Source organism: Amblyomma maculatum, chromosome 1 (genome assembly GCF_055883805.1).
Source record: "Amblyomma maculatum isolate TAMU_Amacu chromosome 1, ASM5588380v1, whole genome shotgun sequence".
Taxonomy (NCBI): domain Eukaryota; kingdom Metazoa; phylum Arthropoda; class Arachnida; order Ixodida; family Ixodidae; genus Amblyomma; species Amblyomma maculatum.
This window is the reverse complement of record NC_139344.1, coordinates 491,040,380-491,052,748: the sequence shown is the minus strand read 5'-3', so window position 1 is coordinate 491,052,748 and position 12,369 is coordinate 491,040,380. Positions and strand designations below refer to the sequence as shown.

At 52.0% G+C, this 12,369-nt stretch overlaps 2 non-coding genes across 2 annotated transcripts; both read right to left on the bottom strand.

Annotated features, from left to right (window-relative positions):
- Window positions 1–850: 850 nt before the first annotated feature.
- Window positions 851–1,003, bottom strand: LOC146210212 (5.8S ribosomal RNA). The gene has a single exon (XR_014704640.1). It is a non-coding gene; the product is annotated as a 5.8S ribosomal RNA (ribosomal RNA).
- A 1,761-nt stretch (window positions 1,004–2,764) lies between these two features.
- Window positions 2,765–4,579, bottom strand: LOC146210211 (small subunit ribosomal RNA). Its single transcript, XR_014704589.1, has one exon. It is a non-coding gene; the product is annotated as a small subunit ribosomal RNA (ribosomal RNA).
- Between the last annotated feature and the right edge of the window lie 7,790 nt (window positions 4,580–12,369).

The window sequence follows — 12,369 nt, the reverse complement described above, 5'->3', positions numbered from 1 at the left end:
CGGTTGCGCCGAAAACGAACCATTGAGTAGGAAGAAGCAACCCCCGACCGCCGCGGTCGACTGAATGCCGCCTCTCGTCTCTTTCCCTCGAGCGAGAGACGAACGTACAACCTGGCGTAGGGGCATCTTCACAAAAGATTTTGCGTCGCCCCTGCCCCAACTGGAGTGGCCCAGTTTTTTTCGGGACAGAGACTGCGAAGCACTTAGACCGACGGCGGACAACGCTCGTAACGAGATACGCGTCCGTTCGACCCGTACTAGACAATGCTTGAGCAGAGAGACTCCTTTCCCTCGGAGCCCGTGAGGATCCCTTTAGCGCGCCGCACGGCAGCGCGCGCCTCTGCGCCTACAAACTCTCCTCTAGCGTCAACGCGTTCACACCCGGTCGTTTCCCCGCACAACCCGGCGCGAGATCTCCCTTCTTCTCGCGCGGGCGTGCCCGGACCAGGCGCTCCCGTCTCTCGCGTTTCGCGAGGAAAGTTTGTTTCCACTCTCTCCGTAGGCCAGCCCGCAAATGCCGCTCTGGCGCTCGTCCTTCCGGCCTCGTCTCCCTTGAACGACCGCACTGCAGGTAATCCCTTCCTGCGGCAATCGCCTCTCTCGGAGGCCCGGACGACGCGCAACTGGCAGCCTGCGCGGCCCTCGGCACAAAGCGTGGCGCAGGGCGACCCCGACTCGACCGCCTTTCGCGCGGGCGCAAGGGTTCGACCCACGTCTCTCCTCAATTTGCGCAAAGTCTTTCGAGGGATCTTCGGCGTTTCGTACAGAGCCGTCCTTGATGCCGACACGGTCAAAACGAGTCGCCGGCGACGCCATCCCCGGGCGCCGGCGCCTCTCTTGATATATGATCCGACCCTCAGACAGACGAACCCAAGGGAAGACCCAAGGGCGCAATGTGCGTTCGAAGAATCAGTGCTCAGTGTGTCCTGCAATTCACACCAAGTCTCGCAGCTGGCTGCGTTCTTCATCGACCCGAGAACCGAGTGATCCACCGCTTAGAGTCGTGCGTTTGGTTTGTTCAATTCCGTACAGTACAACAAAGGGTTTCAGACACCCAGGCTTTTCCCCTGGTCTCCAGTGTCGCAGTTTCGTCCAACTCCTGCAACATCTCGCAGCGTTTCGTTCGGCCTCTGTGCCAGCCTGCAAGCGGCTCGGGCGCTGCGCCTCTGCGAAAAGGCTTGTGCAGTGATAGTGCTACTCGAGAGGAAGCGTGTGAGCAGCGTGCGGTCCCCATTTTCCTTCTCCGCGGTGCTATGGGCGAAAAAATCATGTGCGCGTCACAGAGCCCCTTATGACGCCGCACTATCAAGGAACCAAGAAAGAGTCATCCATTGGGTTTCATCAGAGGGGTTTCGCACCAGCACGGTAGAAGGGTTTGATAAAAGTTCTGCTGTTCACATGGTCATCTGCTGTTCACATCACAACTGCTGTTCACATTTCGACCGCCGCTCTCAAGCACCTTCTCTCTCCGGTGGATCGCTCCTGGATAGATCCGTACAGCGACGCTTCTCATGGGTGGCCTCTTGGACCGACCTCCATCAACGTCACGCTGCCGCGATCTCATCCTCCACCGTCTACCACTTTTGCACAAAGGAGCCGCTATCAACTTCGCATAAGAGGCCTTGCGCACCGCTCAGCATTGGAGCCGGACAGCGCGTACTTGACAATCCGCAAGAAGAGAGTCAGTCGGACTACTCCCGCAACGGGAGCCCACCAACCACAAGTGTCTCGGACGGCTTTTCGGTGGCGCACCGACAGACTACTCGGAAACCGGGAAGGACGAAGCCCCGAGAGAACCTCAAGGCCGCGAATGCGTTCGAGTGCGGGATTATAACCCCGTCGTCCTTTTTGTTCCCGAAGTCTCCTTTCGCGCCATCGGCACGGCGCCTAATATCGCGCCCGACGAGCGAGCGTCAGACGTTCACCACGCCTTGAACGAAGCAAACGACATCCAGAGCCAGCGAGCTGCGGTTCCTCTCGTACTTCGCAGCAGCGCCGCCGTTCCCTTGGCAGCGGGCAGACCTTTCCCTCGGCCCGCGCTACAGACTCCGAGTCGTTCTTTTACTCCTTTTGCAAAAGAGCCCGCGAGCAGCGTTTCCGCTCGTACTTCGCAGCAGCGCCGCCGTTCCCTTGGCGGCGCGCAGGCCTTTCCCTCGGCCCGCGCTACCGACTCGAACGCAAAGAGCTTCGCAGCAGAGTTAGCGAGCAGCGTTTCCTCTCGTACTTCGCCGCAGCGCCGCCGTTCCCTTGGCGGCGCGCAGGCCACTGACTCGGCCCGCGCTACCGACTCTGCGCAACTCTCTGCAAAAGAGCCAGCGAGTAGCGTTTCCGCTCGTACTTCGCAGCAGCGCCGCCGTTCCCTTGGCGGCGCGCAGGCCTTCCCCTGAGCCTGCGCTACGGACTCTGACGCAAAAAAGAAGTAGCCGCAGCAGAGCTAGCGAGCCGCGTTTCCTCTCGTACTTCGCAGCAGCGCCGCCGTTCCCTTGGCGGCGGGCAGGCCTTTCCCTCGGCCCGCACCACAGACTCCGTGCGTCGCTTCGAAAAAGCGGATGAGTTCTTCGATAACCGAAAGCCCACCGTCATAGGTGCGTTACGCCGTTTGTACCCGCGGAAGCCGACCGTCCGACAATCCCTTGGTGACGGAGCTCCGCTGGGCGTAACAATTTGTGCAGAGAAGCGGCTTCAGAATCTCGCAACTCCGCGGTGAAAGGCCATCCCCCGCTTATAAGTGGGGGCGGCGCCGGGCGTGACAAGCACAGTCCGGTAATGATCCTTCCGCAGGTTCACCTACGGAAACCTTGTTACGACTTTTACTTCCTCTAAATGATCAAGTTTGGTCATCTTTCCAACAGACCGGCGCAACCGAAAGGCCGCGCCGGACATCGGTCCGAAGACCTCACTAAATCATTCAATCGGTAGTAGCGACGGGCGGTGTGTACAAAGGGCAGGGACGTAATCAACGCGAGCTTATGACTCGCGCTTACTGGGAATTCCTCGTTCAAGGGGAACAATTGCAAGCCCCTATCCCAATCACGAAAGAAGTTCCACGGGTTACCCAGTCTTTTCAGACAGGGATAAAGACACGCTGCTTCCTTCAGTGTAGCGCGCGTGCGGCCCCGGACATCTAAGGGCATCACAGACCTGTTATTGCTCTGTTTCGTGCGGCTAGGAGCCGCTTGTCCCTCTAAGAAGGTTGTAAGGTGCTGGGAACCCCGCACCTATTTAATAGGCTAGAGTCTCGTTCGTTATCGGAATTAACCAGACAAATCGCTCCACCAACTAAGAACGGCCATGCACCACCATCCACCGAATCAAGAAAGAGCTCTCAATCTGTCAATCCTCCCAGTGTCCGGGCCGGGTAAGTTTTCCCGTGTTGAGTCAAATTAAGCCGCAGGCTCCACTCCTGGTGGTGCCCTTCCGTCAATTCCTTTAAGTTTCAGCTTTGCAACCATACTTCCCCCGGAACCCAAATACTTTGGTTTCCCGGAAGCTGCCCGCCGAGTCATTTGAGTAACTCAGGCGGATCGCTGGTTGGCATCGTTTATGGTCAGAACTAGGGCGGTATCTGATCGCCTTCGAACCTCTGACTTTCGTTCTTGATCAAAGAAAACATTCTTGGCAAATGCTTTCGCAGTAGTTCGTCTTGCGACGGTCCAAGAATTTCACCTCTAGCGCCGCAATACGAATGCCCCCGTCTGTCCCTCTTAATCATTACCCCGTATTCCAAAAACCAACAGAACAGAAACAGGGTCTTGTTCTATTATTCCATGCAAGTTTATTCAGGCGACTCGCCTGCGTTGAGCACTCTAATTTTTTCAAAGTAAAAGCGCAGGCCACCTCGAGACGCACCAATGAAGGGCACCAAGAGAGGACCGGCATGATGTTCAGTACGAGCCGTCGCATCGGGTAGATGCACTACTCGTCTGGAACTGAGATCCAACTACGAGCTTTTTAACCGCAGCAGCTTTAGTATACGCTATTGGAGCTGGAATTACCGCGGCTGCTGGCACCAGACTTGCCCTCCAATTGATCCTCGTTAAAGGATTTAGAGTGTACTCATTTCAATTACGGGGCCTCAAAAGAGTCCCGTATTGTTATTTTTCGTCACTACCTCCCCGTGCCGGGAGTGGGTAATTTGCGCGCCTGCTGCCTTCCTTGGATGTGGTAGCCGTTTCTCAGGCTCCCTCTCCGGAATCGAACCCTGATTCTCCGTTACCCGTAACAACCATGGTAGGCAAGTAACCTACCATCGAAAGTTGATAAGGCAGACACTTGAAAGAAACGTCGCCGGCTCATGGCCATGCGATCAGCACAAAGTTATCCAGAGTCACCACAGAGTACGGGCAGAACCCGATGGGTCTTGGTCTAATAAAAGCGCCCGTCAGCCAAAGGCCTTCAGGCTCAATGCATGTATTAGCTCTAGAATTGCCACAGTTGTCCAAGTAGAAAGAAACGATCTAAGGAACCATAACTGATTTAATGAGCCATTCGCGGTTTCGCCTTATTTCGGCATGTACTTAGACATGCATGGCTTAATCTTTGAGACAAGCATATGATTACTGGCAGGATCAACCAGGTAGATGCATAGGCAATACCCCGCCACGGGTGCCTTTGTCGCAGCGCTTTCGAGGCCGCCTTTAGGCGCCCCAGCGCGCGACGCATCTTATTTTGTGCGTCGTTCGAGCTCGCTGCGACGTCCGCCCCGTGGGGCCGGATCTCGTCGCGCGGCAAGAGAGCACGTGCCTTTGGGCAGAAACATTTGTAACGCGCTCACCGGTGCGCACGCGGCACGAGGCCGTGGCGTTCGTGCACCGGACGGCGCTTGCTGCGTTGCCGATACGGCCAAGCCGCCAGACGACGGGACACGCCCGCGTCTTCGGCGCACTTGCTCGGAATCGAGTTCCGGACAGCACGGAACACACCTCAAAACACAGTGGAAACAGCGTCGTCCGACAACCAGCCCCCATCGCAGACGCGGATGAGGCTGCAGACGAATGCCGTGGGGTCGAGACAGCGTGTTGGTCCGCCGCCTCTACACCCCCATATAATAGCAGCGATAAATGCCCAGACCTTCCTGGGTAAACGACTGGCCGTACTCGAGGAAAATCCGCCGTAAAGTAGACGGCGAATCGTGCGCGCACGTCGCGCGCTCGGCGCCCGCAATCGTACTCGAGAAATGATCACCGAGAACGTGAGCCCTTCAATGCAAAACAGTCCCACAGTGGTGCGTCTCGCCGGCCGTACACGAACACCCTGCCGCGCCGCAGCGGCCGCGAACGAGCGGCCCTGCTCGAAACGGCTTCGCCCCAGAAGGCACTGAATCGTCCGCGACCTACGACGGCACATCGCGGCGCCCCGACCGCGGCCGTACTCGTGGACTATGCTGCGCGGGCCTGCTCGAAAGGGCAGCGCAGGCAGAAAGCGCTGGCTCTTGCGCGACCTACAACGGCGCGCCGCCCCGACCGCGGCCGTACTCGTGGACTAAGCTGCACGCGAACGGGCCTGCTCGAAAGGGCTGCGCCGCAGAAAGCGCTGGCTCGTGCGCGACCTGCAACGGCGCGCCGCGGCGCCCCGACCGCGGCCGTACTCGTGGAATATGGTGCACGCGCGCGGACCTGCTCGAAAGGGCTGCGCCGCAGAAAGCGCCGAATCGTGCGCAACCGACAACGGCGCGCTGCGGCACCCCGCCGGTGCCCGTAGTCGTGGACTCTGCCGCCGGCGCGCGCGGGGCGGTGACGCGCTCACCCAACTTTGGTCGAAGTCGAGCAATGCTCGTTTATGAACCCCTAGCTGTGCAGCCGCTCTCATTCCGAGATTGCGAAATCTTGTCGTTTCGCGGCCGGCTGGGTGCGCAAAACAGCTTTTGGACTTTGCCGTTCGAGCGCGCGCTTCAAAATGTCTTGGTTGCCTGAGCCACTAGGGCCCTATATATATGCAGCGATAAATACCCAGACCTACTTGGGTCTTTTTGCGCGTCTGCCGGGGCGAAGTTCGGCTTTGCCGCACGGCTCGTTACTTTGAAATCGAGCTTACGGATGCGTCTCGTGCCCTTGGAATTCACCACACGGCACTAATCGAAAGGGATTAGTCGCACGCGAAAAAGGTTCACCTTGCGAAAAGTTTGTTGAACACAAAATAAAAAAATCAAGTTTTGCTCGCGCCATCTCCCCCGCAATAATTTGTGAGGTCCCGCTTTTGTTGTTTCTACAGCGGTCGCTAGCTGTTTGTCTCTGTACCAGTGTTGTAAAGAGGAAAAAAAAAAACAAAAAAAAAACGAGGGCTGTAGATTTTCAGGTGACTTGAAAATTCATTCATTAAATCGTTTTTATCATGCCAACATTTGAGAGCCATAATATTAATGGCATTTTATAATATTTCCTATTTAAAAAATATAATAAAAGAAATTGTTTATAGGGCCTTCGAAAGCAATTCGCTTTCAAATGTGATGCAGCATGTAAAAATTACTCTGAGATGTACCACGGGAAGCTGTTCAAAACTGCATAGCGGCTTTGCCCCAGTGCACCTTGGCGCTTCTTCCTCGTTGGAGCTCGTTGCGACTAAAAAAGCGGCGCGAAAGCTGTTGTAGCAAACGCGTACCATTCGTCCGCGTCAAGTCGCAATCGGGGGACGAGTCGTCGCAAAAGCGTAGCGCGGAAAAGCCGACTAAAACCAGCCTAATCTTGCGAACGGGACCAATTTTCACGTCCTTTTAATATCTTTCACGCGTTGAAATAGATTTGTGTAGATTTTTAAACGCTTGCAGCAATAATATGGCATCGAACCTGTCATGCTCGTCGCTAGTTCACGCACGGCGAGAGGGGAAATTTTGTTACTCCCGTCGTTTACCCGCGTTTTCTCAAAGCCTGTTTACTACTGAAATCGGACCACAAGTCGCCTAGTGTGGGAGGAGAACTGTGAAGGGAGTAGAACTGCCTCTCCACACACACACACGCAGAGAGAAAAAGCATTTTCACTGTATACAAAAACTGTTGCGATTGCCACTTGTCACCAATTCCGCACATACGAATAAAGTTGTTAAAAAAAAAAAATACGCCCCTGGCCAGCATCCCAGTAAATGTGCATATCGTAAGAAATTTAGCATTGGAATTAAAAAGCACGGATTTATTTACGAGCCGGCAAGGTTCGCTCCACAGTTCTTTCTTCTTAAGTTTCCAGTCTCACCGCATGTTAAACAGCGGTCGCTTAACTAGTCCTGAGAGCAAAAACTTGGCTGTTGAGTGTCCAGCGCTGCGTAAAAATACAGTGAAGGAAATTGTTTATTGGGGCCTTCGAAATCAGTTCGGATTGAAACGTCAGGAAGGGTGTAAATAATACTCTGGGACGTACTGCGGGCCGCTTTTCCAAACCGCGTCTGCCGGGGCGAAATCGCGTAGGAAGATAGAGCGGCTTTGCCGCAGCACACCTTGCCATTTCTTTCTCTATGGAGCTCGTTGCGACTAAAAAAAAAAAGGCGCCAGAGCTATTGTAGCAAACGCGTACGATTCGTCCGCGTCAACTCTCGATCGGGGGACGCAAAAGCGTCGCAAAAGCGTAGCGCGGAAAAGCCGACTTAAAGCAGCCTAATATTGCGAATGGGACGAATTTTCACGTTCTTTTAATATTTCTTCACGCGTTGAATTCGATTTGCGTAATTTTTAAACGCTTGCAGCAATAATATGGCATCGAACCTGTCATGCTCGTCGCTAGTTCACGTACGGCGAGAGGGGAAATTTTGTTACTCCCGTCGTTTACCCGCGTTTTCTCAAAGCCTGTTTACTACTGAAATCGGACCACAAGTCGCCTAGTGTGGGAGGAGAACTGTGAAGGGAGTAGAACTGCCTCTCCACACACACACACGCAGAGAGAAAAAGCATTTTCACTGTATACAAAAACTGTTGCGATTGCCACTTGTCACCAATTCCGCACATACGAATAAAGTTGTTAAAAAAAAAAATACGCCCCTGGCCAGCATCCCAGTAAATGTGCATATCGTAAGAAATTTAGCATTGGAATTAAAAAGCACGGATTTATTTACGAGCCGGCAAGGTTCGCTCCACAGTTCTTTCTTCTTAAGTTTCCAGTCTCACCGCATGTTAAACAGCGGTCGCTTAACTAGTCCTGAGAGCAAAAACTTGGCTGTTGAGTGTCCAGCGCTGCGTAAAAATACAGTGAAGGAAATTGTTTATTGGGGCCTTCGAAATCAGTTCGGATTGAAACGTCAGGAAGGGTGTAAATAATACTCTGGGACGTACTGCGGGCCGCTTTTCCAAACCGCGTCTGCCGGGGCGATATCGCGTAGGGAGATAGAGCGGCTTTGCCGCAGCACACCTTGCCATTTCTTTCTCTACGGAGCTCGTTGCGACTAAAAAAAAGGCGCCAGAGCTATTGTATGTAGCAAACGCGTACGATTCGTCCGCGTCAAGTCTCGATCGGGGGACGCAAAAGCGTCGCAAAAGCGTAGCGCGGAAAAGCCGACTTAAAGCAGCCTAATATTGCGAACGGGACCAATTTTCACGTTCTTTTAATATTTCTTCACGCGTTGAATTCGATTTGCGTAATTTTTAAACGCTTGCAGCAATAATATGGCATCGAACCTGTCATGCTCGTCGCTAGTTCACGCACGGCGAGAGGGGAAATTTTGTTACTCCCGTCGTTTACCCGCGTTTTCTCAAAGCCTGTTTACTACTGAAATCGGACCACAAGTCGCCTAGTGTGGGAGGAGAACTGTGAAGGGAGTAGAACTGCCTCTCCACACACACACACGCAGAGAGAAAAAGCATTTTCACTGTATACAAAAACTGTTGCGATTGCCACTTGTCACCAATTCCGCACATACAATAAAGTTGTTAAAAAAAAAAATACGCCCCTGGCCAGCATCCCAGTAAATGTGCATATCGTAAGAAATTTAGCATTGGAATTAAAAAGCACGGATTTATTTACGAGCCGGCAAGGTTCGCTCCACAGTTCTTTCTTCTTAAGTTTCCAGTCTCACCGCATGTTAAACAGCGGTCGCTTAATTAGTCCTAAGAGCAGAAACTTGGCTGTTGAGTGTCCAGCGCTGCGTAAAAATACAGTGAAGGAAATTGTTTATTGGGGCCTTCGAAATCAGTTCGCATTGAACCGTCAAGAAGGGTGTAAATAATACTCTGGGACGTACTGCGGGCCGCTTTTCCAAACCGCGTCTGCCGGGGCGAAATCGCGTAGGGAGATAGAGCGGCTTTGCCGCAGCACACCTTGCCATTTCTTTCTCTATGGAGCTCGTTGCGACTAAAAAAAAAGGCGCCAGAGCTATTGTAGCAAACGCGTACGATTCGTCCGCGTCAAGTCTCGATCGGGGGACGCAAAAGCGTCGCAAAAGCGTAGCGCGGAAAAGCCGACTTAAAGCAGCCTAATATTGCGAATGGGACCAATTTTCACGTTCTTTTAATATTTCTTCACGCGTTGAATTCGATTTGCGTAATTTTTAAACGCTTGCAGCAATAATATGGCATCGAACCTGTCATGCTCGTCGCTAGTTCACGTACGGCGAGAGGGGAAATTTTGTTACTCCCGTCGTTTACCCGCGTTTTCTCAAAGCCTGTTTACTACTGAAATCGGACCACAAGTCGCCTAGTGTGGGAGGAGAACTGTGAAGGGAGTAGAACTGCCTCTCCACACACACACACGCAGAGAGAAAAAGCATTTTCACTGTATACAAAAACTGTTGCGATTGCCACTTGTCACCAATTCCGCACATACGAATAAAGTTGTTAAAAAAAAAAAATACGCCCCTGGCCAGCATCCCAGTAAATGTGCATATCGTAAGAAATTTAGCATTGGAATTAAAAAGCACGGATTTATTTACGAGCCGGCAAGGTTCGCTCCACAGTTCTTTCTTCTTAAGTTTCCAGTCTCACCGCATGTTAAACAGCGGTCGCTTAACTAGTCCTGAGAGCAAAAACTTGGCTGTTGAGTGTCCAGCGCTGCATTAAAATACAATAAAATAAATTGTTTATTGGGGCCTTCGAAATCAGTTCGGATTGAAACGTCAGGAAGGGTGTAAATAATACTCTGGGACGTACTGCGGGCCGCTTTTCCAAACCGCGTCTGCCGGGGCGAAATCGCGTAGGGAGATAGAGCGGCTTTGCCGCAGCACACCTTGCCATTTCTTTCTCTATGGAGCTCGTTGCGACTAAAAAAAAAGGCGCCAGAGCTATTGTAGCAAACGCGTACGATTCGTCCGCGTCAAGTCTCGATCGGGGGACGCAAAAGCGTCGCAAAAGCGTAGCGCGGAAAAGCCGACTTAAAGCAGCCTAATATTGCGAATGGGACCAATTTTCACGTTCTTTTAATATTTCTTCACGCGTTGAATTCGAGTTGCGTAATTTTTAAACGCTTGCAGCAATAATATGGCATCGAACCTGTCATGCTCGTCGCTAGTTCACGTACGGCGAGAGGGGAAATTTTGTTACTCCCGTCGTTTACCCGCGTTTTCTCAAAGCCTGTTTACTACTGAAATCGGACCACAAGTCGCCTAGTGTGGGAGGAGAACTGTGAAGGGAGTAGAACTGCCTCTCCACACACACACACGCAGAGAGAAAAAGCATTTTCACTGTATACAAAAACTGTTGCGATTGCCACTTGTCACCAATTCCGCACATACGAATAAAGTTGTTAAAAAAAAAATACGCCCCTGGCCAGCATCCCAGTAAATGTGCATATCGTAAGAAATTTAGCATTGGAATTAAAAAGCACGGATTTATTTACGAGCCGGCAAGGTTCGCTCCACAGTTCTTTCTTCTTAAGTTTCCAGTCTCACCGCATGTTAAACAGCGGTCGCTTAACTAGTCCTGAGAGCAAAAACTTGGCTGTTGAGTGTCCAGCGCTGCGTAAAAATACAGTGAAGGAAATTGTTTATTGGGGCCTTCGAAATCAGTTCGGATTGAAACGTCAGGAAGGGTGTAAATAATACTCTGGGACGTACTGAGGGCCGCTTTTCCAAACCGCGTCTGCCGGGGCGATATCGCGTAGGGAGATAGAGCGGCTTTGCCGCAGCACACCTTGCCATTTCTTTCTCTACGGAGCTCGTTGCGACTAAAAAAAAGGCGCCAGAGCTATTGTATGTAGCAAACGCGTACGATTCGTCCGCGTCAAGTCTCGATCGGGGGACGCAAAAGCGTCGCAAAAGCGTAGCGCGGAAAAGCCGACTTAAAGCAGCCTAATATTGCGAACGGGACCAATTTTCACGTTCTTTTAATATTTCTTCACGCGTTGAATTCGATTTGCGTAATTTTTAAACGCTTGCAGCAATAATATGGCATCGAACCTGTCATGCTCGTCGCTAGTTCACGCACGGCGAGAGGGGAAATTTTGTTACTCCCGTCGTTTACCCGCGTTTTCTCAAAGCCTGTTTACTACTGAAATCGGACCACAAGTCGCCTAGTGTGGGAGGAGAACTGTGAAGGGAGTAGAACTGCCTCTCCACACACACACACGCAGACAGAAAAAGCATTTTCACTGTATACAAAAACTGTTGCGATTGCCACTTGTCACCAATTCCGCACATACAATAAAGTTGTTAAAAAAAAAAATACGCCCCTGGCCAGCATCCCAGTAAATGTGCATATCGTAAGAAATTTAGCATTGGAATTAAAAAGCACGGATTTATTTACGAGCCGGCAAGGTTCGCTCCACAGTTCTTTCTTCTTAAGTTTCCAGTCTCACCGCATGTTAAACAGCGGTCGCTTAATTAGTCCTAAGAGCAGAAACTTGGCTGTTGAGTGTCCAGCGCTGCGTAAAAATACAGTGAAGGAAATTGTTTATTGGGGCCTTCGAAATCAGTTCGCATTGAACCGTCAAGAAGGGTGTAAATAATACTCTGGGACGTACTGCGGGCCGCTTTTCCAAACCGCGTCTGCCGGGGCGAAATCGCGTAGGGAGATAGAGCGGCTTTGCCGCAGCACACCTTGCCATTTCTTTCTCTATGGAGCTCGTTGCGACTAAAAAAAAGGCGCCAGAGCTATTGTAGCAAACGCGTACGATTCGTCCGCGTCAAGTCTCGATCGGGGGACGCAAAAGCGTCGCAAAAGCGTAGCGCGGAAAAGCCGACTTAAAGCAGCCTAATATTGCGAATGGGACGAATTTTCACGTTCTTTTAATATTTCTTCACGCGTTGAATTCGATTTGCGTAATTTTTAAACGCTTGCAGCAATAATATGGCATCGAACCTGTCATGCTCGTCGCTAGTTCACGTACGGCGAGAGGGGAAATTTTGTTACTCCCGTCGTTTACCCGCGTTTTCTCAAAGCCTGTTTACTACTGAAATCGGACCACAAGTCGCCTAGTGTGGGAGGAGAACTGTGAAGGGAGTAGAACTGCCTCTCCACACAC